The sequence below is a fragment of the Balearica regulorum genome, chromosome 9, assembly GCF_011004875.1.
Source record: "Balearica regulorum gibbericeps isolate bBalReg1 chromosome 9, bBalReg1.pri, whole genome shotgun sequence".
NCBI lineage: Eukaryota > Metazoa > Chordata > Aves > Gruiformes > Gruidae > Balearica > Balearica regulorum.
In genome coordinates this window covers 11,217,777-11,242,625 of record NC_046192.1, presented here as the reverse complement: position 1 = coordinate 11,242,625, position 24,849 = coordinate 11,217,777, and positions in this window count along the sequence as shown.

The window sequence follows — 24,849 nt, the reverse complement described above, 5'->3', positions numbered from 1 at the left end:
ATTATCAAAATAAATTTTAAAGTCTTTTCTGGGTAGCTGTTGCATTCTTTCCCTTTCACAGCACCTACTGAGCTGTGACAAACAGCCGTGCTACAGAAACAATATTTTTCAATTGCTGTTACCAGTGTGTTGATAACAGATTGACTGCAGAGCCTTGGCTCATAACCGAGTATCTCTGCAGTGACTTCAGCGATTGAAAAACGACTTTGACCTGCTGCAAATCTCGCTTTGTAACATCATGACTTGTAAAATACAAAATTAAATTTTATTTTAATTTTATATGTAAAATTCTCTTTTAAAATTCACATCTCATCACACAATGCAAGGACGAAGAAGGAAATGCATAATTTGTTTGAAAAAAGAAAAAACTTTTTAAATTAGCATTGCTGTCAGGAAAACTGTTGCTCTGTGGCAGCAGGTACTGCTGCTTTCCCTAGAAAGTACTCTAAAAAGTCCTGTGTTATGGCATTTCCCCTCTAGTTAGCTGCTCACTATCTGGAACATCATAAAATATATGCATCTTACAAAATGGCCGTTGCTATGGAGACTTCGTATATTTAATTGGAGAAGAAACAGCTGAATAAGCTTTCATTTACAAGCCCACAAAAGGTGCTTTGACAGCCTTAACTCAAGGAATGCTTTCTCCTCATTTGTGGCCCTTATACTTCCTATTTTAGCTTTGTTATGTATTCACAAAACAAACGTTCCCACTTATTGTTCTACCCAGTTCTGGATGTATTTGAACAGAAAAGGTTTTTAGGAAACCCAGAATGAGGACTTTCACTTGAGATAAGAATGGTGGCCTTTATATGGTTCTTGTTACAACAGCTCTAATAGCTGAATGGGCTGCGTTTTGAGCTTTAACCAGGAGGAGAAATTGGTACCCTGAGCACACGCGGCAATATTATGACTGGGGAAAAAGGTCTGTGCTCCTCAGCTGCCACCAATTATTCTCCCTTACAAATGCCTTCAATGTCTAGGACTGATCTGATGAGTTTGGGATGAGTGAAGAAACTGCTTTTTAAAGATAGCCCAACAGCTATTTCTCACTCACACAGACATAGGGCTAGAGTAGCTGGGTTGAAGTTAAATGGGATTCTTTAAGAGTCTCAGCTCCAGCCTATTTATTTTTGGGGAACAGAAGTCTGTGCACATTTAACTTTTACAAGAATAGTTGTGCAAATCAACCAGAACCATCGGCTACGTTTGTGCTTTCATGAGTTTCAAATTTTTTAAACCTGAGATGGTTCAACGCCCCCATTTGCGTTTCTTCCTTTCAGAAAGGTGTCAAATGTATTCTCTAAGTAATCTCTAGAAAACAAAATTATGTTTCTTTCACAGGCTTCAGAAGAAATTCTGTTTCCTGACAACCCTACACATTAGGCTAGGTAGAACTCTGCTTCTTCCCTGCCCAGCAGTTTCCCCTATTAGAACAGGTGATATTTGCAGCACAGCTCGGGCAGGAGATAAACCTCAGCTCAACAACTGCAGAATGACATCAAGAGATCTGGTCTGGGTTGCAAACTCTCCAACACCGAGCATGGTAAGTTACTCCAGCCCTGATTTAGCCTCTGGATAGATGGCTAATAGGGTAAAGTCAAGGCTCAGCCATATGGTGAAGCCTGATGGCTATATGTTCTACCATATGCTTTAATATTGTTTGTGAATTTCCTTAACAAATTATTACAAAATTAAAGGGATAACTTGCTGTATCTAAACACAGATTTAATCAGTGGCTTGGCTGATTGGCCTCATTGCTATTTTCATTTTCTGTTTTTTGTTTGTTTTTTTTTTTTTTCAAAAACACCAGTAATTCTAAAGAATAAAAGGCAGTATTTGTACAAAACATACAGAATCTGAGATTATTGACTTGAACTGTGCTTACAAATACTCAAAAATACCTAAGAGGAATTCACAGGTTTCACAGAAACAGAATATTCACTTGGTGGTTCCTGAATACCCAGGATACTTCTCATTTTTGTTCAGTTCCTCCATGAGCTTTTTATTTGAATTTGAACTATTTAATTGCTCAATGTTTAATATAGAAAAAAAATTCTCTGAAATGTAACTAATGTGCATTATATCAGAAGATGGATCATAGCTTTTAGATGCAATTTTATGTCCTGGAAACAACCAGCTTTCTTGATGGAGTAAATAACAATTCAAGAATTGATGCCTCAAGGTTGATCAAGATACAGCAAGTACTGAAATGAAGAGAAATCACTGCCTCATCTACTGAGGTCACGTCATCACTTGAGACATAGAGGTCTCAATTGGTTTGTGAATGGAAGGAAAGGTGACAACATGGGAACTTGTCCAGGGAAAACCAGGCTTGAGGTACTTAGTGCATGCTGAGACTTCCCAGTCACAGAAAACATTCCTCCAGAATGGAAGAGTCCACTTCTATTTTTTAAGGAATTTGAGAGCTGCGTACATTCAGCGTGGATGTGAGGGCATCATTGCACTGAATACCATGTTGGAGTCTGCCCGATTCTCTCATGGTGTATTGGAAAGAAAAATTCTTTGGGTTTTTTTTAAAGAAATCAACAATTCAAATAAGTGGGAATCATGCTTCCCACTGTGCCATCATGGGAACTGTTGATGTGCATAGACAAGCACTGAGATAAAGGATAATTGATGTAAACAAACTGTGAATTGAATAAAAAGAATAGATCAGCTATTCTGCATGGATTTCATAAGCAGTTCCACTGGTCTTTCATGAGAGATCCCTAGTGTCCAGTTGGGTTCGTCCATGTCTGAAAGAGCTTAAAGTGCACTGTGTAAACACTGGAGATCCATACTGTGGTTCTCCACGGATTTCCCAGAGCAGATAGATACACTCCAAATGAGGCTATAGAAAAAAGGAAAACTTAAAAATAAGTCTGACTTCTCAGCTGTGTTTCGGGCAGGTGTATGGGGTGGGGAAGATTTCTTTTGTTATTTTTCAGATTAAAACCAAGAAATTAAATGCTCTAAATCTATTCTACTATTATGGTATCTCTTTCTACAAACATACCATTTTATAGCAAGATTATCCTTTTTGCTCTGATAGCTTGTCCCTTCTAGGGATGCTGAGGGAAAAAAATTACTAATGTTTGGATCATTTACCCTCTGAAAGTAATCTGCAATTTTGTAGAAAAAGAGTATAAACAGAGACCATATGTTCTGCAGCTCAAATTCCTCTCCATGGCCAGTGGGTCTTTGCTTTGCCCTTTCTCCTGGGCTCTATGCAGTTGGCACTGGGAGACAGGTGCTGAGCTGGCATTTCCTCTACCTAAAATTTGATTATGATTTGCATTTTAAAATATGCATAGCAAAACCTGTACCATCTACCAAAAAAAAAAAAAAAAAAAAAAAAAAAAAAAGATGAGCAACTAGAAAGTCTTGGCTTCAAATAACAATGTTAGTTCCTAATTAAGGTAAGTTTTAATGGTATAGCAGACAGGTTTAAAGGACTGCAGCTACAGATCTATTTCCAGATTCCTATTTTAGGTCTCAGTTTCAGATTTTAAGTACTTTTTTTTTTTTTAAAAAACAACTTGGATACTCCTGCTGTCTTCAAATGAGACTGCTCTTGCATTTAAATCCCTGAATGAATCAGGCCCTTAATCTGTGCATATTAAACAAATTTGATTATGTATAAGGAAACTCTCAGAACTTGTACTATTATCTCTTGTGGTAATATCTGAGTGAAGTCAATGTCAATGATGAGACCCACAGCTTAATACATGTGTAAGGCAGAACTTTATGAGTCATGCAGCGCAGCACAAACATGTTTCTGTAGCAACAGAAATTCATTTAAGCACAGATGTGATAATATCCTGGAATAAGTGTTCCAAAAGATTATTTATCAATATAATTGTGATGTATATTTTCTCTGATCTTCCAGTAAATTTTCCACTGATATCTGCATTAATAGTTTCACAATATTTTATGTCACCAGACAAAATTAGTTTTAACAAACTGTTGCTAAGAGTATTTTAATTACACTTGGTTAAAATGTTTCCAAAAGGTCTCTTGTAATGTGCAAACAGACAAGGTGCAGGGGGGTGGGTTTTTGGCTGGTTTTTTTTTTTTTTTAGGATAGATTTTGTGGGTTAGCTGGACTTCTGCCATGAATCGTGGTGTTTGGCTACACTGCTAATCTGAAAGGCTGTACATTTCTTCTGTTTGCGGCATGGTGCAAAAAGTTTTCATGCAAGTCTTAGAATAATTTTTATCTGATCTCAGTGAGAAAGGTTTTGTTTTAGAAGAATTGTTCCATTTTACAGCAGAACCATGACCCAAGAAAACATGAGCCATGTCTTTGCTTAGCTTTACATGGTCCCAGTTATTTCAGTCCCTTGATAAGACACTCAGAATCTGAGTAACAATTTTTATGCAGATAATAAATGAAGACACTCAATGTCCTTTACTCCTTAAAAGCTGAAAGAAAAAAGTTGTTTTAAATTGAAGGAATTTACTCTTGGGCTTGTCAAAACTCTCCCTACTGTGAATTATACAGGTTCACTGAAGTCCTGTTTGAAACTGTTGCAATCTTCTTATCATCACTGAGTTTTGGAAAGTAGAATAAGTTAATGATACTGTGTATGGTAGGAGAAAAATTTATTTTTATATGTTAAGCAGTGTTTTTTTTCTACTTACATGGGCATGAAATTTAGTGCTACAGGTTTGAATAAAGACCTCTACAGTTGACCTCTACACAAATGTACTGCAACTATAAGGCAATTAACAAAACATTAAGACTTTGCCATTTTTTACAGTTTGTTGTTATTTGGGTATGCTTTTTATCTGCTGTTGAATAGCCATAAGCAAATAAAGTCTGATAATATAAAAAAGCATTTACTGAAATGTTTAATTTCTGCTCCATTTAATTTTGTCCATTTTACCTTCCTTATACACTTACGTGTTGCAAAGCATACAGTTGGGGACTTCTATGAGCCATTGCTCAAGAACTCAAATTTTGTATTCAGAAAGTTTCTGCTTCCTGAATTACAGAACCCAGCAGGCAGAGTTCCTATTGTGGAGGTGAATGACAGTTCAGACAGCAGTAGTTTCTAGCTCCTATCCATCTAAGGTCACATTTGCAAAGAGGACATTCCATTTCAAAGCTACTTCTTAATAATTGAAGCAAACAAAAGTCAACTAATGAGATACTGCAAACCCAAGGAAAATACATATGCATAATTGAGGAGTCCAATTACTGTGAATGAGAAGAAGGTGCTGGAAATTCAATCCTATAACAAATCGGATCTTTTTTAAGCTCCATTCTAAGGTCAGGCCACCGTGACCACAGTTGCCGAAGTTTGCTAAGCACGCAGGCAAGCAGTGCGTTTCGAATTACATGGCCCTTCCCTTGTCTCAATACAATCTATATTATCTTTCTAAATGAAACTCAAGTCAAAATCCTTATCCCTGTCTGTTGCCTCTGTTTTGTTTCTAACTCTGCAAACTGGAGAGAACACTACTGGAGGCCTCTGGGCTGCTAAAATGGAAAAAGTTCCTAAAGAGTGAAGCCAAAATGAAAGTGCTTGGTCCTGAGCAACAAGAAACAACAGGGAATAAAGAGGCTGATTATCACTTATACACACTTTATATCTTGTTTAATTTGAAATTAGCACGAAGGGTTTTGGTTTTCTTTCTTTGAAGAGTAAGGGGAAAGTGAACAGTGTTTACATCTGATAATTTTTTCTTTGTTTTTCATATCTTGATTTTTCTTTGTAGCTTTGTGAGTTGGGTAGGGACAGATATTTCCTTTCACTAGAATATATCCTTCACAGTCTAAAGATATATGCTGTATCTATATATGTCTATAAGATCCTTTGTCGCAGGATCTAGATGCTTGGTAATTAAAGATATTTTTTACACTTACATATTAACATATTGCCCCAATAGAGGTCCTGAGCACACTGTGTGTTTGGATGAAGTCATGGATTCCCAGGTGCTGCTTCTATCAGATATTGCAATGGAAACTGTTCACTCCCAAGTTAATCTGACATTGCTCAGATAGTGACTTGGATGATAAGGCTCAGGAGCAGACTGTAACATAACGAACACAGTATCAATCTTTGGACTGTCTGGTGCTGTGGGAATTAAAGTGAGGTGAGTTCAGCGTTGTACACAGACCCAGTTTTACCCCACCGTTTCCAGCGCAGAGTTCCCTAGGGGCAGCAATGGCAGTTCATTTAAGACAGACAGATCCTGCCCTTTGCCTGCTGGGGAATCCTCCTCCTCATCATCTGACTTTCATTGAATCGCATTTGAAAATAACAAAGTCCGTACAATAGAGACGTATTTTTACAATTAAAAAGAAATTATTTATATTGAATGCCTGCAGATTACACTAATGCTAGATATTCCCTTTCTATGTAGCTCCATGTGTTTCTTGCTCTATATTTTCCTACTGCTATTTTGCAGTAGAGAATGTGCTCAATACATGGCCAAGTATTCTGAAATCCATATTCAGAAACCTATAGCCAAACCCTTACTATTGTCTTAGAGCTTCAGGAGCTATATGGCTTAGTAGTGTCTTTGCAGGTGGAATATTAATGTTTTTGAGTGAATTAATGCAGGAAAGGACCAGTGACTTTAAAAAAAAAAAATCCATAAAGACCTGTGTAAGTGAACTATGGATTGCCATAATAATAATTGACTGTGCAACAGAGCTGGGTGATGAGCTGTAAATCCATGAGGAGTGATAGCTGGAAATGTGCTTCAGTTTCCATTATTGTTGGCTTTAATCTACCATGTGGTTGTTTTAGGCTCATTTCCATTCCACTTGTTTATTTGAGAGTCAGAATAGTAGAAAAAAGCAAATGAATGTTTAAACTGTAGCATTAGAAAATCGCTATGAAATAAAACCCACATATTAAGACCACGACAGGAAAGCTAGTTACTTTTAGGTATGCTGTCTTTCACTGGGTTTCATTTCACAAATGAAAGAAAACTCATAGAGAACTACACTGAAGAACGGAAAACTATTACAGATCTTTGCATAAAAATATGTATATGGTATAAAGTGGTATAGAGTATTAAGGATTTAACTACAGCTATTTAATACAATCAACATCTTTTGACTGAATTCAGAGAAACAATAGCTAACAAAATATGGTATTGCATCATCAAAGGGCTAATGTAACACTTTTTTTTTTAATTTGCAAGCTTTGCCACTAGATATGGTTTTGTAACACAATTTTCTGAAGGTTGTGTATCTGTTCAAGGTCTGAGGATACACTTTTGCTAACTGAATACTTTAATATGTGTAGAGGGTAGATTTTCTTGCAGTGCCTGGCCCTGCAACAGGGCAATCTCCTAACATTTCTTTTCACTACACAGTTAACTGAAGCCAACAAATACTCAGGTTATTTCTCTTCAGTACGGTAACTTCAGTAAAATGCCATACAAAAAGGTGGCATAAAGGTCAGCATTAGTATGATAATTACTTACGCCTCTTGTGACAATTCAAGTACTACATCTCTTTTTATACTCTAGTGAAATTGCTATTATATATACCCTTTTCCCTTTAATCGTTAGAGAAATGGCTGGTGCTTTATGGGAATGGGAGAGGAGGAACTGTAGGAGACAATGGAGGATTAAAGACATTCGATGAATGTCTGTCTTTGGCTTGTCACAGAAATAGCTGATGGTGCTGATGCAAGATCCAGCCTTCCCAGTAGCAGCCAATTCAAATGAAAAATGTCACTGTAGTACTCAGGTTAATGGCTTCTGTGTGTGGAAAGACCTTGTTAGGAGGCTCTGAAACATCACTCAAGGTAACCTAGCAGTAAAGAGAAATCCACTAGCAAACAAAATTACTCTCATTTCACGTCTCCAAAGGTACCTCCAATACTTGCAGTATCCTATTAATTGGTTTTGTTCTTGGTGCATCTACTTCATGGTTTTTATTGACTTCTCATGAAAAATATTCTGGTTGAGGCAGATGTTTTTTCTCAGAACTCATAGGCGATGGATCTACAGCAGCACATTGGATCTTGATATCTTCAAAATGGTGGAAAAGAACAAACTGACAAAAATAAGTCCAGTCCATCTCCATTCCCCACAATTCTGTAAGCTACCAAACAGAAGCAGTTGTTGACTTTTGCTAAGATCAATATTGAATCTTAATGAGTAAAGTCTGAGTGAGGTAAAATGGAGTTAAATATTTACCTTTGGGGCAATAAATTCCACTCACAGTTTGGCAGCCATGTCTGTAATGAAGAATACTTTTGAAATAAAAAAAGCACTGCAATCTTTTCTCTAGATGCAGTGAGATTTGACTGGAGCTGTAACAGCTTCAGGAGAATAGGAGAACCTTTAAGTTGAAAGAATACATAAGCATATAAGGATGTACTGTGATGCCGAGCTGGTTTAGAGCCAGCCAGCACCGAGCCAGGTTTTTACAGAATATTGTGTTAGCATCCACGTGCCAAGCCAATATATATTAAAGAGAAAACCCGTGATGCCAGCAAATCCTTTCTTCCCTTCATTGGTGTCCTATTCCAGTTAAAATACATAGTAACAAGGTGCTTGTCCTTGATCTGAGCTCTCCACAGCTGAGATTAGCTTTCGCAAATTTATTATGACAATAACCAGCACAGCCTTTGCCTGTAAGTTTAATATCAATAGACATTATTTGAGAAGTTGTTTATACTTCTCAAGTGCCTAGCTAAAACACAGCCAGCTTCCAGTGCCCCCCGTGCTCCCCAGTACTCCAGCCTCTTGAACAGTCAAGTGAAATAACTGCCATAGAAAGAAACCTTTTGATACAAGATACCACGAAATAAGTGCTTCTAGAAGGTCAAGGACTATGCTTCAACCCTCTACTCACTTTTGTATTTCAAGGTTGCTTCACACAGCAGTTTGCTTTGCAGAGGTCTGGCCATCACTTCAAGGACTGGCCCAGTCAAAATAGCTTAGCAATAACATGTATTGTTAACTGGATCCTTTCTTTACAAATTGCTTCAAAGTCTCCATAAATGCACTTGCTGTTCACAACTGCCACAGAAAAAATCTTTTAGAGAGTTTTCAGGTTCTTAACAGTGTTTGTCTAGCCATTCTTCAGCTTGATGGCTCCTTGGCCTGCGTTGTTATTTTTATGGCCTTAGGTGGCTGTACAGCTATTTTTGCCAAAGGATGCTGAGTGGACAGCTGATGTGTTTAAAGCAGGCAACTAGTTACATTTCTGCCCCTTGGTTTCCTCAGGCTAAAGAGGGAGAGACTAATAGGATACTAACACGCTTTGGGCATAGGATAAGAACTATTTTTACTTGCAGCCTGCCATATTTTTAACACATTTTAAACATGGAAACACTGATCCACTTCTGATTTGACAAGCAAGATGGCATGGAAATGCGTTAAAACCGTCACTGTTATTCTTCGTTTCTTTCTTACATCTGTCTTTTGTTTGAATAGAAGTGGCAGTTCTGGTATTGCTGAGGGGCTTAGCGTGCATCCATTAAAAATGTTAAATAAAACATTTTGTGTGTGTGCTCTCCACAGTAGAAAATAAGAGTTTAAAAATAAAAGCAACCTAAAAGAAGCAGAAGCTGATTAGTCCATGTTTAATTCTCTAAAGTAAATCTCATTTTCTACACCTTTCTATATAACACAGAAGGTTCTGAATGTTTGCTTATGACATTGTCTTGCAAAACATTACAATTTTATAGTTTATTTTAAATTTGGTTGTAGTTTGGTTTTGGGGTGGGTTTTTTTTTTGTTGTAGGTTTGTTGTTTTTTTTTTTTTTTCCCCCAGAAATGCAGACATTGCAGATTAAAAGAGAAAACTTTTCATATAATAAGGTTTATTCAGCACACATCATTTCTTCCTGCTGTCAGCTGGACTTAAATCGACTGCCACAGGAAAGCATTGAGAGGAAAATGTGCTCTACATGGACTTCTAAATTTGGAAAATCTGCATCCTTCCTTCAGTACAGATGCTCTGAGTCTTAACAATTCAGAGAGGAAGGTATCATGACAACTCTGTATGCTCTCCTGAAACAGCCTGTTCTCTCATCCTCTCACACATGGGAGACTCTCACCCACCGCTTACCCGAGATGCCCTCTTGTTTGTCTCTCACTCCATCTTCTCTGGACTCTCAAGAACATATTAGCCATTTAATAAATGGAGATCAGTGGGCTTTATATGAAATAGCAGTGATAGTAGATTAGTAACAGTACTCATTTTTTTGGATGGAAGTGCAAGATCCTTCACTACTAAATGCTGGGTATGTGAGGGGCAATGACCACTTCTGTACATCTGCTTCAAGATGCGGTGCTTGCAGCCATCTTCAACGTGCCCCAAGCTGTATTTTCATCCTCTTCCCTTCTGCAGTGCAGAAGAGTGATTACCCACTCTAATCTAAAACGTGGATATGAAATAACTCAGAAGTACGGCACTGAGTGGGGGTTACTGCTGCCACAGGCTCTGTCCAGGGCATTGACACCGTCAACACGCGGTAAGTGCCAATGTTGTCAAACACTTTGCATGGAATCACGTTGGTCTTACGTATGGCATGCAAGTCTTGACAGCGATACCCCAGCTCGTGCAGAAAAAGCCTTGACACTGTGTAGGCACTGTTCAGCAATACACAAAATGCTTTTAGCTACAAATCCAAAACACAGCACCATACGGGCTGTTATGGAGAACGTTAACTCAATCCCAGCACTCCCAGTACACTCAAGCTGCATACCTTGTATAATGGCTGCTCAGATCCACAATTTCTGTGCTTAGAGGAAGGCCAGGATCACTTCTTCTGCTATAGCTATACATACATATTAAAGACCTTTTCAATAAATCAAAAGCACTGCTATAGCTCCATTCCAAAGCTAGAGAGTAAGCTGAGTTAATTTTCTGTAGGGACATAAAAATACTGGTAGTTTGCAAGCAGAGACTTCCCCAGCATGTCTTCCAAAGTAGGAGCACAAAGGATAAAGTGAGCAATAGTTGCAACTGGATGAATTAATGTAGATCAGTTTCCTGCAGTTATTCAGAAAAAGGAATTAAGGAAGACAAGCTGCCATCCAACACTGGGAGACTACTCAGGGGGAAGTTTTTGCAGAAAGCGATTTCTGCAAACGCAGAGCCTCCCACCCCCTTTACAGTCTCCAACCCTTTTTACTCTCTAGTTCATTTCTGGCCTCCCACCCTTTTGGGGACTTCAGCCCACTTTCAGCCCTACTTTTTTCTGCCTCTGACCTACTTTTGTCCCCCACCCCCTTTCGGCTTCTATTTTATTTTGGGACTCCAATGACCTTTTGGCCTACCACCTCCTTTTGTCTCTACTTATTTCCAGCCTCACACAAACTTTCAGCCTCCCACCCCTTTCAACAGCTACTTTTTTTTCTGGCCTCCTACTTCCTCTCAGCCTCTACTTTTTTTCAGGCCTCCTTTTGGCCTCCACTTTATTGAAGACCTTGACCCCTTTTGACCTCTCCTTCTTTTCCAACCTCCCAAAATCATTCAGCCTCTGTTACCACTCTCCAACCCCATTTTGACCTACCACCTGCTTTAGTCTTTACTTATTTTGAGGCCTTCCATCCACTTTAGACTAATTTATTTCTGGTCTCCCATGACCTTTCAGTCTCCCACCTTCTTCTAGTCACAGGCTGAAAGGTGGTGGGAGGCTGAAAATGAAGTAAAGGCTAATAGGTGTAGGAGGCCAAAAGTGGGTGGGATTCTTAAATTGTTCATTTAAGTAATATCAGCTTTAAAAACCCATTTAGCCCCTATGTGCTCTTCTGAATATGGAAAACCACATCGGTGGTCAGCACTAACCAAACAGTGTGTTACTGGTGCCTTTCTCCAGGCAATAACAGACTGAAACCTCTCGATCAACACAGAGTTACTAATCATCTGTTCCAGATGTAAGTAGCAGGAACTAGTACCTTTCTCTTCTGCTGAAAGGCCCCTGTCTGCACTCATTTCTACTGCTGCATATTGGTCACGGCCTCTGATTTTTAGCGGTGGGAACAGGAAGCGTTAACAGGGCTCCATGGTCTGTGCTGACCGCTCAGCTGCAAATGTTTTGTAATAACATTTATTTCTTCAATATGCTAACTCTCAAACATACTGACATTTCTGCAATCGCTTCAAGGAATCTTGAAAATATGGTTCCTCCTCCTTAGATCAGTATAGCAATAACTACAAAAAGGATTGATAACACAAGGCTTATTTTAATTTCATCTTCATTATAGCAGGGTATTTCTGATTTGAAAAAATATTTTTATATCCCTATTTTTAAAGAGCCCCTGGTAAAAAATAGTTACTTAAGATAAGGAAAAAAACCTCAAAACAAATCCAAAACCAGCACATAAACATACACAAGGTAAATGTGTTACTATCAAGTTTCTATAATTACAGAGTATGAGAAAATTCTGCCATTTTCTCAACATGATGTGGTCCCTTGCAACTAACTCTAACTTATGAAGCCATATTTCTATTTAAATAGACTGCAGATAAATAAGCACAAGAGCTTTGTCATTTCAGTCATTAAACACAATTCATCTGGTACTTTCATGAACCTGTTCCTTCCTGCCAGAACACGATACTAACAGTTTGAAAGTGGGACACAAACCTTTTTTTCTTTTGAGGACTAATCTATATAGCCAGGGGCAATTGAAGTCCACTTTTAAAAATGGTTTGTGCTCCCAACATTGATGAAAAAGCCATATAGGAGGTACAAATTGGATTTCTCATTTCACTGCTCTCAGAAGAATCAGAAATCAATTTGTCTCACTAGGCCAAATTCTACTGTTTTGAATTAAGAATTTGTGTTTATCTCAATGGGAACGTTATGTGCTAAAGCCTGTAAAATTTAGCCTTGTTTATTATCTATTTTTCTCCCTCTCATCCGCAGTACTGTGAACCCTAAACTTTTTGTTAGTGGTAAGTTGTTGATGAATTGCCTCATGAATTTCTAATATATAAATCTGGAACAGTTTTGATGGAGGAAATCTGAAAGACTGATTTCATACCACTGGAGTCAAAAGAAACTTTGTTATTAAAGGCAACAAGTGCAAGAGCAAGGCAAAAGTCTCCTCTGAGACACGCCAGCCATTGAGAAACACCTCAGATAGGAGGTGAGAGACATGCTTTCTCCCTTAGAGGTCTCTGAATGAGTAGCATTTACTACGGATGTTTGACTGGGTTGTAAGTATTTGATTATTGCCCCAGCCTTTATTGAAGTTATATTACTTAAGAGAAAGAACCTTTCTTCTAAATTACAATTTTTCCCATTCACAAGCAGGAGAACTTAGTGGATTGATATTTACAACAGCCCCACCGAAGTGCTGTATGCAGCGTCCCAGCGCTTGCTCTCTGGACAGGAAACATGAGCCGAAAAGACAGGAGCTGGCAATGAGTGTAACGGGGAACCTTCCCTCCCTCCCTCCTTGCTTCCTCCGCTCCTCCCCAACAGGAGGGACCTCTTGTGCCACCTGCTGCTACTTCTCTTCAAATATACTCCTAATGGATTTTGACTTATTGCTCACTGCTCCATAGACAGGAGGCATTAGCGCAAGAGGCATAAGGGCTGAAGAGTCCCACCAGAGCCCTATCGGACCACGCTGACACTACCAAAAAGACTCCCCCTGCCCCGACTCCAGCTCCCATCCTCTAAATTGCAATGCCCATGAGTCAGAAGCACGCTGAGTGCAATCAGCACCTTTTTAACAGCAGTTATTTCACTCTTCACTAATTTCTTTGGCATTTTGAGGGATTTAGCAGGTCTCTCTCAGCTTTGCAATGAGCTTGTCAGGTATTTGGGGACATGCTGGCTGTTTTTCTTTAAAATCTGCGTAGTGCTTATCACAACAGCAGCCTGGCACGCAGATAGACAAGCCTGGGTAGAGAAGGGGCACCAGATCCCTAAGGAAAGGCACTGTCTTTACAAGTACCCAAATTCTAGGGGGAATATTGGCCTGTCATTTTTTTGGTTTGTTGTTGTTTGTTTTGGTTTTTTTTTTACTTTGCTGAATACGTAGTGAAAGGAAAAATGTATTCTTAATTCAGACTTGTCGTTACAGGTAAATATTTACGTCCCTTGATGGAGCACACAGATGAAATCTGTTTGAAAATCTGTCATAGGAGGCTACAGTCTAGACAAGAAGATGGCATGGATGCAGTAATGTGACACCAAGGAATCCAGCAATGTGGTCAATAGCATTTAGAAATGACAAAGCACCTTGTAAAAGCCTTGATATGAACAAAGCATCCCTTTTTTACTGGAAAAATAGAATGTAATATGCAATTGGTAATTCGTGGTTTTGCTAACATAAGTCATATTTTTAATTGATCTAAACCTGTATTATTACCAGAATTCATCATATGAATTTCTGTTATTTGCCTTAGCAAACTAAACAGAATCAAGATGTAGAAATAAATACAGATCTCATTTTCTGCAGAGTGCAGCAGTGAATGAAAGAAAGATTGATTATAACAAATACTAAGCTCAATGCAAAAAGACAAGGAAATTTTAAACTCTTCTGACCCATCTTTCTTCTAATCTGATTTATATATATAGCAACAATATTCTTCTGTTGCCTTTAGATTTCTGCTTTCAGTCCAAGATCTCTTTCTAGCTTACCACGACCATGCTGTGCCCTTATTACTTCTCAGTCTTGATGATACGGAAAAAAAAGTAAGGAATAATAGCAATTTTGGTAGGGATATAAAGTTACATGCATCAGCCTTAAACTAATCTCTAATGATTAAAGACAAATGACATAGTGGGGAAAAAAAAAATCTTTTAACTGCAGAAAACAAATTTTCTTCTGAAAGTCACTATGAATTTTTTTTCTAGGAGTGACCAAGTAGGACTAAAGAATCTCTGCTTTTATCGGTTATAGCTGTGCGTTCTTATGATGTTCCTTATTGACTAGCAGATGGTAGAGATTTATGAGGGACAGAAAGAAAGGCAGGCAAAGAAAGACAAATAAAAAGATGATGCCAATTTCATATTAAATTATTTATTTTTTTAAGGAAGCTTCACATTACAGATAGGGAAAAGGAAGCAGAGCACTCAGTTACATGCAAATATAAGCTTCCACCCTGTAATTGCTGGCAAGAACTCAAATGTTCTGCAATCAGAGTCACAGCCTCAGCAGTAAACTGCAGATGTTTGCACCAGCATTAACACCATCATGTTTTATGTGAGTCAAAATTCAGGGCTCTAAACTTCTTCAGTAACTTGTCTTTCAATAAATCCAGTTATTACATACTTAGTACAAAAAAAATTAAAATCTTAAAATATTTTAAATTAATCATATAATGTCTGGGTCATAAAAATGATTAGCTCTCATTTTTGACCAGGTCAGAAACATTCTTCACAGAATTGCCTCCTATCTTCTACTGTTCCATTCTGCAAGTGAGCCGAGTGTTGCCAGGCAAGAAGCATTTGAAATTAATTTACAAAAGATGACTGGGATAGGCAAAAGGTTTAACAGCACTGTGAGATCAAATTTAGTGAGTCTTCTGGCCAGCTTTTACTCAGCAACATCCTAGTCTCTATCTGGTCCTATTAAAATCCACAGGAATTACCATTGCGGTCAGTATAACTGAAGTCTATTTCAAATTTAAACCCCCTTTTTGTTTATGGCATAGCTATTACATGTTTTGCCTGTACCACAAATAAGGCAGGTAATAATTCAATGACTAAAACTAAATTATTCCAACATTACAAAAGCAAAATGCTGTTTTGCTAAATTTTCTACATTTTCCTTCTTTCTGTAACACTATAATGAGAAAGGATTTCTAGAAGTGAAAGGAGAGCTTTGGAAGATTTAGAGATTCTTAGTAGAGAAATAAAATTGCACAGAATGATCACCCAGTAGCGTAATTATTCCAAAAATACCATTAAAAGACAGCACTGAACACTTTCACAGTGCCTAAGGAGACTCAATTACGTGCTTTTGGAACTGCTGGGTCAAAATAGTATTGTTATCCTCAGCAATTACTAGAGGCAATAATTCAATCCCCTTACTAAATTTCTTAATGTTCTAAAACACTCTGTCAATGGAATTATCTTGTGTCAAATTCATTAAAGTAAAATTTTTCACTGTTATTTAGTACAGTAAACTAGAAGTTAAGGATCGGGATAATATCCTCATATAAGAAGCTAATTTAAAGGAAATTAAAGAAATAGTCAAAATTATTAAGCATATTATGGTCTGAAACAAGCTTGGAAACTCAGAAAAACCTCATATTCAAAATCCCTACTGCCATCACAAAGGCATGAAGCACTTTCCTTTATTAATAATGAATTTATATGTTTTGGAGATGATTATACTTCCCTGATATCTACACACATTCACTTTAAGCTCTTTGAAGAAGGTTATCTTACTCTTTAGTATTCATAGGAGTAAAGAATTGAAGGCCTGTGCCTTATCAAAAAACAAGATTGAAACTAAATAATAAATCATTCCCTGTACCTGCACAGATGATTCTTGTTCATTTTTGTCTCTCAAATAAAGTGTTAGGGATTTTGACCTTTCTTGGAAATGGTGGTGTTGATTTCAGTGACAGCTTATGTTACCAATGTTTCAGCAGAATCTACAAAATCTCACTCAAGATCAGAATCCACGTTTTGTTGAGTAAATCAAATTAATAGCTAACTCATAAATATTCACCAAGCAATTTATTTGAAAGAGTTTCAGACAATGAGCTTGTAATGAATCATTCCCTTCCTTGACTTGTTACTCATCGAATTCAGCAGCTAACTTGACTGGATCAGATTTTGGATGACTGAAACTGTAATCAAAGAATAAAATCATAAAACCGACTTCCAGGTCCGGATGTAAAACTACAGATGTTACGGTTAGTGTATACAGGAAATAGTACAGCCGGCAGCTATTACGCATAAAATTCCCACCCATTTATTCTATATCAAGCCCTTTGGGGCTGCTTTTTTTTTTTTTTTTTTTTTAAAGCGGACCTTTTAGTACCACCCTTCTGACACAGCCTCCCAGCAGCCTGGGTCTGGCCTGCAGCGGAGGCCGGCGGTGGGAAGCCAGCTTTGCAGGCAGGAGGGGAAGAGCCTGAGCCCAAGGTGCGTCCCTGCCAGGGCAACCCTGGCGTCAGGCTGCTCCCTGGACACAGCAAACACCCAATACCTTGTCTCACTCTGACTGGGGAGGTGGCGTGAGGTTGTACCTGTGGGGTAAACTAGGGCGAGAATAAGAGACAAACTATGATCTGAAAGGACAAGAGAAACTGAAAAATCCTCATCCTCCAGGTTTTCTGTCTTTTAGTTGTGCCGGAGTTACCACGTAATCAGCTTTCCACAGGGCAATTCACAATTTGCACTTTAGCCCCATCCTTAACTTTACCATGGATAAGATAACACCAAAAAGAAAACTGACTTTCAACTTATTTCAACTTTCAATTTATTTCAACTCTCAGGCAGGTGAGATTGATTCCAAATACAATGAGCAATATTCCTTTCTCCAGCGTGAAATTTAAAGATTTATATGACGTGCCTGCTGTTTTGTCCTCTAGTCTTCCACACGCATAGGCATTTTTAACATAGCATCAGCTGAATATCTCTTGCAAACATAAAGCGTATTAAATAGATACATCGACACCAGTTCACTTCCATGAACAGCATCCCTGAGTGGAACCTGTTGTTATACTCTGAGTGGGTCTTACAAAACCCCTTCATGAATTCCAGTTCAAATACACACTGATCCCATCTAAAACCAGCCAGTGATCGCTCCATTTGGTTTTTCAAACACAACTATTTTATGCATCTTCAGAGAACACTGATTATATTCCAAACATCTCCTACACCAAATGGACTGCTAAGTATAAAGAAAGTGTTCTCTGCTCGCTGAAACATGAAAGCAGCTATGCTGTGGCACAACCTTTTCAGAATTAATTTACAGGTATCAGATAGCTAGACAGATAGCTATAGACACCGTAAAAAATGTTTCAAATCATAATTTAATTGTAAGAAAAGTTCTTATATGAAAAGCAGCAGAGACACAAGCTCTGAAGATTTTTTTTCCCCTTACTACCAGTAAGGGAAACTTACCAGTAAGTATTTTAAGTTTATCATTTTATCCTCAGAGAAAGCTGGCATCCAAATCTCTGGAATACATTAGCTCAACACATTTGTCCTGCCACTGATGCCAATTAGCATTTCTTTGTTATTTCCTGCTTTTTATAATCTTCTTTTACTGCCATTGCAAATAATGGCCATCATAACTGAACAAATTCTCAGACTTTTAAGTTCCAGATGAAACAGGAAAAAGAAAAGAAAGTGTGACAAAATATAAGCCACACAGAATTAAGTGGATAGGATGGGCAGCTTTTGAAAACTTGCAAAGTTTTATTGCTGATTTAGTTTTAGCTTTTCCTTCAATAACTGTACGTAAGAAATAAACAAACTGATCTGACATTTAAACGGAAACATTTAAAAGGAAAAATTTTCCAGGTCTGAAATTCTATTGCCTCAGTAAGCAAGATCAGACCAAGATAATTAAATGTGCAATTTGCCACAACTACTGTGAGGAATGACAGTACTTTGAAATTACCATTTGCAGTGGTTCCTGATGTTGCAGCATTGCTTCTCAGTAGGTAAGAAATTAATTCTTCTTCCTCCCTTTTACTTACCTATTTCTGTTCACCTCATAAAAAAAACCCCAACAAAACAAAGATGAAAAATCCTAATGACAGAATACTCCCTAGCCTTCCTGTTGAAAGTATTCTAAAATGTCACCATGAGCCCATTAAAAATTGTACAAAGCAAAATACATTTTAGTAACTTTGTTCATGGCTTGAAAATTAAAGTAATTGAGAGAAGACTGTTACATCCTATGCAAAGAGAAAAGATTTTAAACCATTTGGAATAGAAAAATGCTCAAAGCAGAGGTTTAATCTTAGCAGTTCACATAATCATGGTAAAAAGATATGATATTCTGTAAAAAAAATATTTTATAGGATAATTCTTCCCTTAGATACAATTAAAATAACCTGTTCCTTCCTTCACATTATCTGTCTTTCCAAAGTCACAAGTAAACCACTGTCAAACTTTTCCCATGAGGTTCAACATTTATCTTTTATTAAGTGTCTTGGAACCAACAGTCTATTGGGGAAACCTTCATCACAGTGAGACAAGAGCCATACACTACTGCACGTGTTTATAGACATCTCACTCCCAGAAGCTTTGTCACAAGTGACATTGGGATAATTGGAGCTATTTGCCAGCATATCCCAAATAAACTCGTTTCTTGCTTTGTAAAGACTCTAATATCATACAATCTATGCTTAACAAAATAAACCAGAAGATCATGCTAAAGGTACTAAGAACATTATTGGAAAATCTAGACTTTTCCAGCAGAATTAGAAAAGTGCTTACATGAAAGATATTTGTAACCTGGGACTCAACTTCTGTTGTCAGTATACCCAGGGCTGCTCGGAGCTCAGAGCCTCTCCAGATCAAAGCAGCCCCGGTGTCAGGTTGTGCAGCCCGAGAGCTGTCAGCATCGACTGCGCAGCAGCCAAAGACACTCTCAGCCTCTTTCCACTGATGTCGAATCAAGTGGTCCCCAGTTATCCACCCCTTCAGTCCCAATGCATGAGGAGCCACTTAGCTAAAGGTGTAATTTATACTATGGCCAGCAGCAAAATAGTAACTACGACATTAAAGGTCACTGACATCTGTACCTATTGAAATAAATGAGATGTGGTGAAGAGGCACTTACTGTCACGCTGAACAGCTGATGAGTTGGCTGGATTGAGCGAAAGAGCCTTCTGTCCCTGGGCTCCAAGTGAGTGCTGCCCATCCTGCTCCAGCAGGTTAAAATCCAGTAGAAACCATTAAACTAGATACACTTGAGACTTTTGTGGTTTTAAACTTAGAAAAATGACAGATAGAAGTTTTTTATGTTAATATAAGAGGAGCAGATAAGCTGGAGCAGTGGGCTGCCATCCCCCACCAGCATGGGAGCTACCTGTCTGGGAAAAGCAGCTGTGATTCTGCTCACGGCTCTCTGGACCAAACTTATCAGTTGTGTCGCACTCTTCTTCATGAACACCAGACACACGGGAAGACCCAAATCCATAAAAAAGAAAGGGAAATAACAAGTTAAGGAAAGAGGCAGCCTTACATTAAATGGCTCGGTGATTATGCAGATAAGCTGCATTTGTTTTCCCTTTGTACTTTACAGTTCAGATATAAATGAGCGCTGTTACTGAGCAGGGCTCCTGCTAAAGCATTCTGTATCTATTTCCAGTGTGCATTTGCAGCATCAGCTCTCATCTCTACTGTTATTTTATATCTAAAAATAATTCAAGTTTATTTATAGCATTGTTTTGACTACCAAACTGCTGATGTCAACCAACATCATAGAAAGAGAATCAATGACCAGGCTTAGATTATTTTCAATCACAGACAAGAAAGTTTGACAAGACTGATGATAAATCAGGATGACTCTGCAAGAAAGCCTCTGGAATGTACTGGCATTTCAATTTTATTAAGAAATAATAAACAGCCTCTAGCAATAATACGATTCCACATGACAGCTGTGCTATAGCAAGTGTGTGTATGCCAACAATGAGTTATTTTCACACCAGCTTGCTTTGGATGTAAAGCATTCAGACCTTGCACTTACACAGCTGAAATGGCAGGGATATGGAAAGCTATATTGTTGTCCCAGACTAGACAAAGACTAGGTTTGTCCTATGTCTGCATCTTTTGTGTAGCCATCAAAAACTGAAAGAACGCAATTTTTTTTTAGGATACAAAATTATCTCAAGAATTCAGTGGCTACATTTGGGAACTGCTTCTGGAAATAAGTAGTAGTATCATTTTCTGTGGAAAGTACTTTTCATTCCACTTTTAAAATCTTTATTATTTTCATTTTTAATAGCTCAGTTTTAATGTGGAACTTTTGTGTTTCTGTGTCATGCCTGGAACTGTAGAGCATTTTTCCAATTAAATCAGTGAATTGTGGCTGATTCATCCCTGACTCATTTTGCTAAAGTTCTTCAATATCTCCAGAAAATCAGGTCCCACTTCAAGCAATTTATTTTCTTTTTTCACATAGGTAGAAATCCCTTTACTACTGGCATTACACAATTTAGTCTGAAAATATACCTCAACAAAATTCAGCAGCTCAGTTTATTTTGAGAGTCTGAGTAAAGGCAAATGTTGGAGTTATCCAAGTGCGTAAGAATAAAGCCAAGGTGTTTGTCCTAGAGGCCCTACAACAGTGACTTCCATTTGTGCAGTACTTTTATGATCCATTACACACTTCTGAAGCTTCTAAATTGTCTCTAACGTGAAAAAAAAAACCCACCAAAAAACCCAAAACCCCAAACAGAAAGTTTCAACAGTTACCTTTGAAACAGATTTTTTTTCTAAAGAGTTCATTTTTGAGCTAGTTTGAAAATACTACAATTTTCATTTTTTAAATGAGAAACGCTGGAGGAATGATTTGAATCAGAGCCACAATATCTCCAGAAAAGATAGCAAACCGAATCCTCCATCATACGAATGTATTTACAGCTGTAGAATTGCTGTGCAGTTCCTCTGTGTCATCCTCTTGAAACAGTCTGACTGGAAAAGCAAGGAAGCTCCTTCATAGCTGATATTTACAAGTGTGTGTTAGTTCTGCAAAGTAGAGTCTGTCTCTAGTATCAGATTTTTAAATATTAATGGAAAACTTTTCCATCAAAGGAACCCCAAGTCTCTCCTAGCAAAAAATTTTCTAATAGGAGATGTTTGCTGAGGATGATGTTTGCACAAGGACCCACAAAAGGATACTGAATACTGTTGACTTTATGGGATTTTTTTTCTTGCTAATGACAGTTCCCCATTTCTTCACATCTACACATCGATGGCTGATCCTTTGCTACTAAAATAACCTTGAATACATGTACATCAAGAAGCTAAAGAAGAGTAAATGTGTAGCGAGGGTGAGGTAATGTAACAGCTCACCCTCTTAACATACAAGAAATGCTCACATCAGTGAGAAATCCTTTAATAGCACTAAACAAGCTTAATCATTAAGCAGGCGTGAAAGGGTACAGTAATGCCTATCTACAATTTGAAATGGATTTGCTAACTTTAACCCAATGCTGTCAAACTATGTAGTGTAATTGAAAGGGGATCCACAGATTTGTTATTCATCAAGTCTTTTTATAAACCTGGATCTTTTATGACTAAAATCGACTATTAACTCATTTTTCAATTCACTAATTCTGAAGGAGCCAAGCAATTTACATGAAAATACTTATTATTAATGTGCTTTTTATGAAATGCTTATCAAGGTCAATCACTATAATTTGAAGAGTAAAATATGTTATTTCATTATAATACATTTGATTTTATGCTGTTCAGAAGTAATATTTAAAAAATTCTCCTACAAATCTGCATTAGTTGCACTGAATTTTCAATTTCTTTGTTTTCTTTTTCCTTGTTAAGACATAAATAACCTCTGGAAATTCCCTCTGGCCACTTCTATCCAGCACGTATGAGATTGCTGACATTCCTCGGTATATGCCTCTCACAGAAGCCAAAGCCCTTCAGCGACATCAGCCGCTCCTCCAGAAACAGGCACCTCGTGCTCTACAGCGCCTTTGCAACTGCAGAGCGCGTTGGAGCCGTGAGGGCAGAGCTGGCAGGCAGAGCAGCCAAGCTGCTGTGCTGTCACCGGTGCGATGGCTCGCTGCTCCCTTCTGCTCTGCTGGCAAAGGTTTTCCAGCACGGGCACTTTTAAAAGACATGCGAACAAACATTAGTAAAAACAAGAGTACTTTTGGTATGGAATGTCCTCACAGTTCCTTATCATGTAATTTCATACCACCTGTTTGTATCATGCGTGTGCTGGAATCTTGTAGCTTAGTAGCTCTTCCCTCAATCAGGCATGCTCCTCCAGAACTAAACAGAGCCCACGTTCACCCCTCAACTTCTGACCAGCACAAAAAAACGTGGGCTGCCTCATCCGCCCTCTCCTCCTGGGTGACAGAACCCTAACTCAACTCTTTGGGTCTATTTGACCTGAAGCAGAAGCCATCTAGAAAGAAAATAGCAACAAAGAATTACTGATAAATATTTTTTCCTCGTGGTTGAAGCAGTTTTACTGTTTTCCCCTAGTTCTAGCCCTACCTGAGACACTATCTCTGGCAGGAGACACAGCGATGCCAACAAGGACCTGATTCCACTTAAAAGCAACCCCACACCACCCCGCTCCTCAGAGAGACAGCCTAAACCACTACCATCGCTTTTTGCATCATCTGACCGCGACTGTAACGCTCTTGCTTTAGAAAGCAAGAAACCCGCAGAGAGAAGCCTCCTAGCATGCAGCGTTCACAGCTCTGCAGACCCCCCTGTAGTCCCTCACCTGCTTTATGTGCACGTAAAGGATACGCCCTGCAGGTAGGGTAAGGCTTCTCTCCCACACCAGGCTGGAAATAGAGGTGACAGAAAGAAGAATTAAAAGAAGAGGGGTCATAGGTGAAAAGCAATAGGAACAGCAAACTTTGTGTATCTGGCACTTAAACCATGAGACCAAGTTAGTTCAGGCAGCCACTGGATAGCATTTGATTACGTTTGTACCTAGCTTGTGCACACACAGGGAAAAAGCTGATGTGTAAATTCTTAGTATCTTTGCATTAACAAAGCTTTTATGATTAGTTGAACTTGGCCAGAGCGTGGGACTGTCCACGCCAGAATTTTTTGTCCACTTGTAGCCGCGAGCAGGTGCTTAGCCCAGAGTACAGGAACTGTAACTCACATTTCTCTTAATATTCTTCCCAGCTTTAAGTATTTTAGCTGAGGTATAGTCTGCACTCGCTGCAGTCACTATGCATTTAGCAACCCTCAGTGGTTACCTTTTCTGTGAAGTTATTTCGGGGGGAGGAGCTCACAGCCCATTCTCTACCCTTTTTTGCCTGAAGACACAGCCCTTTAGTTGTGCTGACGCTGGTTGCTGCCAGTTTCATGTCATGCTGCCTAGTTTTCTATTAGAAGAGAGAGATGACAGTTTATCCTTTTGCAGTGTCTTCAGGCCAGTCCTGCCTTATTTAGGTGTTCCTTGTACAGAAGCCATTTTATAAATTTGATTAATCATTTTCCATTTTCTCTGGACTACCTCCAGTTCTAATCTATCTTTTTTAGTTGAGCAGACAGCATTCAAGATACAGGCAAACCTGGGCTTCCTCAGTGGGAAAAGAGGTTCTCTTTTGCTGTTCTCAGGATCCTCAACATTTGGTTTCATTTTGAGCACTGCCGAGCAATGGAATGTTTTTATTGAATTATCACAGCCTGAGGATCTCATTCCTGAGGATTCCACCAAGGGGAACTTCTGGTTTGTTACACAAGGAAAACAGGATTCATTTAGCTTCTTTGCAGTGACTTTATCTTCTCCAAGTACTGCCTTTCTGCCATCATCATCTGTTGGCCCTACAGACTTTCTGGCAGGCTTCCTGTGCTCAAAGGTTTATTCTTATTCTGGGTTACTTTGGCTTGTGTTTCTTCCAAATATTTATTTTTTTTTTTGGCCTGCATTTTGGGTGAGGTAATAAACCGGTGGTGTTATGGGACAGCATTCCTCTAGCACTAAATTCCCTCAGGGCTCTGTGCACCATAAAACCCTTTCTCCTTTGCGAAGTCACATTTAAGGCCTGAGTAAAATGTATCTCTGGGGGTATTTATATTATATAGCCAGCCACCTACTAGAGAGCCTTACTGTTTTGGAGCATGGACAGTTGTGTATGAAGGCTCCTTTTCTTTTCTTTTTTTTTTTTTTTTCTTTTTTCTTCTTCATGGTTTATAGTAGATATACTTCTTTAGTAGTACATCTAGAAATAGTTATATTTGTTATTCATGGAGTATTTGTATTTTCAGTGCA